Below are 3,961 nucleotides of genomic sequence, written 5' to 3'. Positions count from 1 at the left end.
GTGCACTCCATGTCAGATTTATCTTGGCCTGGGTAATTCACCATTTCACTTGATAATCCAGGCATGGTTTGTGAAAACAGCTCCATGGAGTAATCAGTAGTATGGCCTGCGTCATCCTTCAATCTTGGTTGGGGTGAAGGACACAAGGAAAGGTGTGATTCATGAACATGAGCCTCCAATGACGACTCAGTACTTTTATTTTTTACAACTTCAGAAGAGGAGGCGATAGAGCTGGAGGCTGAGACAGCAATGTAAGACAAAACTTTTTCCTGAAGCTCTGGCTTTAAAAGCGGTTTGCCAACTCCTAGAAAACTAAGCCTTCGAGGCCTTGTGGAGCCAGATGATGACGCAGGCTCAACACCTCCTGCATTCGGTCCTATTTTGCTTTTGCCACTACCATCAGATCCACCACCAACACCATCATTGCCAGCTGCCAACCCCCGCCCAATTCCACGGCCTCTTCCACCAGCCTTCCTCACTTTTGGTAGAAATGTAGACAAAATCCAACAAACTATATAGTAATGTAAAACAAGGTACAAGGTGTCTATAGGACAGGGGAGATTTTGAATTTCTGCACACACTAGTGGACACTGGACACTTTTGGATTGTGTGAGGCCCACTGAATATCAGAGCGCTATGTCACAGGCTCGATGGCACAGGTGTGAAAAAAGTGACTGCAGGATAAGGGAGATTTTGAATTTCTGCAGACACTTGTGGACACTGGACACTTTTGGATTGTGTGAGGCCCACCGAATATCAGAGCGCTATGTCACAGGCTCGATGGCACAGGTGTGAAAAAAGTGACTACAGGATAAGGGAGATTTTGAATTTCTGCAGACACTTGTGGACACTGGACACTTTTGGATTGTGTGAGGCCCACTGAATATCAGAGCGCTATGTCACAGGCTCGATGGCACAGGTGTGAAAAAAGTGACTACAGGATAAGGGAGATTTTGAATTTCTGCAGACACTTGTGGACACTGGACACTTTTGGATTGTGTGAGGCCCACTGAATATCAGAGCGCTATGTCACAGGCTCGATGGCACAGGTGTGAAAAAAAGTGACTACAGGATAAGGGAGATTTTGAATTTCTACAGACACTTGTGGACACTGGACACTTTTGGATTGTGTGAGGCCTACTGAATATCAGAGCGCTATCTCACAGGCTCGATGGCACAGGTATGAAAAAAGTGACTACAGGATAAGGGAGATTTTGAATTTCTGCAGACACTTGTGGACACTGGACACTTTTGGATTGTGTGAGGCCCACCGAATATCAGAGCGCTATGTCACAGGCTCGATGGCACAGGTGTGAAAAAAGTGACTACAGGATAAGGGAGATTTTGAATTTCTGCACACACTAGTGGACACTGGACACTTGTGGATTGTGTGAGGCCCACTGAATATCAGAGCGCTATGTCACAGGCTCGATGGCACAGGTGTGAAAAAAGTGACTACAGGATAAGGGAGATTTTGAATTTCTGCAGACACTTGTGGACACTGGACACTTTTGGATTGTGTGAGGCCCACTGAATATCAGAGCGCTATGTCACAGGCTCGATGGCACAGGTGTGAAAAAAGTGACTACAGGATAAGGGAGATTTTGAATTTCTGCAGACACTTGTGGACACTGGACACTTTTGGATTGTGTGAGGCCCACTGAATATCAGAGCGCTATGTCACAGGCTCGATGGCACAGGTGTGAAAAAAGTGACTACAGGATAAGGGAGATTTTGAATTTCTGCACACACTAGTGGACACTGGTGGACACTTTTGGATTGTGTGAGGCCCACTGAATATCAGAGCGCTATGTCACAGGCAGAAATTGGCTAGTGTATCACAAACTACAAGGTGTATGTAGAATTGGGCAGAATAGGAATCTCCCTACAGTGTAGGTCTGTAAGAACGGAAAAAGTCCTCCACTTATCCTTCCACAGTGACACACAGATAGCTTCACTGTGGCTGTGATAACAGCCGTTACACAGTACTGTGTGAGGAGCGTACACCGCTGTATGGTGTGAAAAAATGCACGCTCAGTACCTCAGCAGGACAAAAAAAAAATTGGGATTGCTTTTAAAAAAGCAGTTTGCAGAGCAGTGGGTAAACAGCAATGCAGCTGTCAGGAAGCCTTAGAAGGCAGCCTAACAACCAACACCGCTGATCCACCACAATATAGCCTCCCCTTGCACTGCACACACAGTGACTGGTGTGTTGTACAGGCAAAATCGCTAGCAGCAGAAGCAGATTTTTTTTCTTCTTCCTTGCCTAACGCTCTCCCTACAGAATCAGCAACCTCTCCCTATGCTAAGATCGGCAGAAGTAAGATGGCGGTCGGCGTGCACGCCCTTTTATAACCCCTGTGACACCCACCAAAGCAAGCCAATCACTTGCATGCCCTTCTGAAAGATGGTGGTGACCCCTGCCTATGTCATCACGTTGCCCACAGTGTCCGTGGATCCTGATTGGCTGAAAAAGAGCGCAAAACAAACTTTTGAAATGCGACTTTGGCGCGTAAGTCGCCGACCTCGTGGCCGACCTCATCCTAGGGTCGGGTTTCGCTTCATGAAACCCGACTTTGCCAAAAGTCGGCGACTTTTGAAATTTTTCGACCCGTTTCGCTCAACTCTAATCATCAGCTTTCACATTTTTCCTACTCAGAGACTTGTGACATTCCGGCGCCCATTTTTAAATGTGCCCTCTCATGCCAATCCCATAGAATCGCCTACGGCCTGTGGCTTCTGTCTTTTGCACTCCAAAGTTACGTGACAGATCATGATAGGCAGTGAGCAACATGTTTACATCTCTCCCTGTGATAAAAATTTGATGGAGATGAGTAACGCTGATGGGATCAGCGGTACTGCAATACAGCAACACTTTCTTCACAAAGAAATGTTTTCGCTGTCTCCACACACAAATTAATTGAGGGTCAGCATCGCCTCTGAGAATTGTGATGGAAGTTTTTCCTGCGATTATTAATTCCTAGATTTCTGCAATCACTAGACTTTATGTCAGTAATTGTATGCATCTCATTTCCTATTGCGGAGAGGCTGGACTGTCTTACTGAGGCAGAAATATATATGAAGATTTGAAAATACCATCAAAAGTGTATACTGTTGTACGCTTCAAATACATTTCCTTTTTTCTACTTTGTAGATTTTTGTCTAATCCATACTGAGAACACGGAGATTTTAAATGTTTAAACTATGCTATATATACCTGCTATCCAGTGATAATGTACCCTTTCTCAACTTTGTACAATCTGGTCAAATCCATACTGGGCCTGAGACCGCCTGAGCCTGCCTCCTGATCTATAGACATAGATTTTTAATGTGTAAACTATGCTATACATACCTGTAATCCGGTGATACGTTACCCTTTCTCACCTTTGTCCAATCACGTCTAATCCATACTGGGCCTGAGACCGTCTGAGCCTGCCTCCTGATCTATAGACATAAGTTTTTAATGTGTAAACTATGCTATACATACCTGTAATCCGGTGATACGTTACCCTTTCTCACCTTTGTCCAATCACGTCTAATCCATACTGGGCCTGAGACCGTCTGAGCCTGCCTCCTGATCTATAGACATAAGTTTTTAATGTGTAAACTATGCTATACATACCTGTAATCCGGTGATACGTTACCCTTTCTCACCTTTGTCCAATCACGCCTAATCCATACTGGGCCTGAGACCGTCTGAGCCTGCCTCCTGATCTATAGACATAGTGTAGTGAAACCTCCACCAGGGGGAGCTGGTGAGGGAAGAGAGGTTATACACTAAGAGCAGCAACCCTGAGCAACAGCACAGGTAACAAGAGAGAATAGTCAGACGAACCGAGTCAGAAACTAACAGGAGCAGACGTACCAGAAGGAGCAGCAATACACGTAGTCAAAATACCAAAGCCGAGAGTCAGAAAGCCAGAACATGAGCACGGGGTCCAAAACGTGAGACGAAATACGT

Source organism: Dendrobates tinctorius, unplaced genomic scaffold (genome assembly GCF_039654945.1).
Source record: "Dendrobates tinctorius isolate UK_male_01 unplaced genomic scaffold, ASM3965494v1 ptg000213l, whole genome shotgun sequence".
In the NCBI taxonomy this organism is placed as follows: domain Eukaryota; kingdom Metazoa; phylum Chordata; class Amphibia; order Anura; family Dendrobatidae; genus Dendrobates; species Dendrobates tinctorius.
This window is presented reverse-complemented; position numbering follows the sequence as displayed.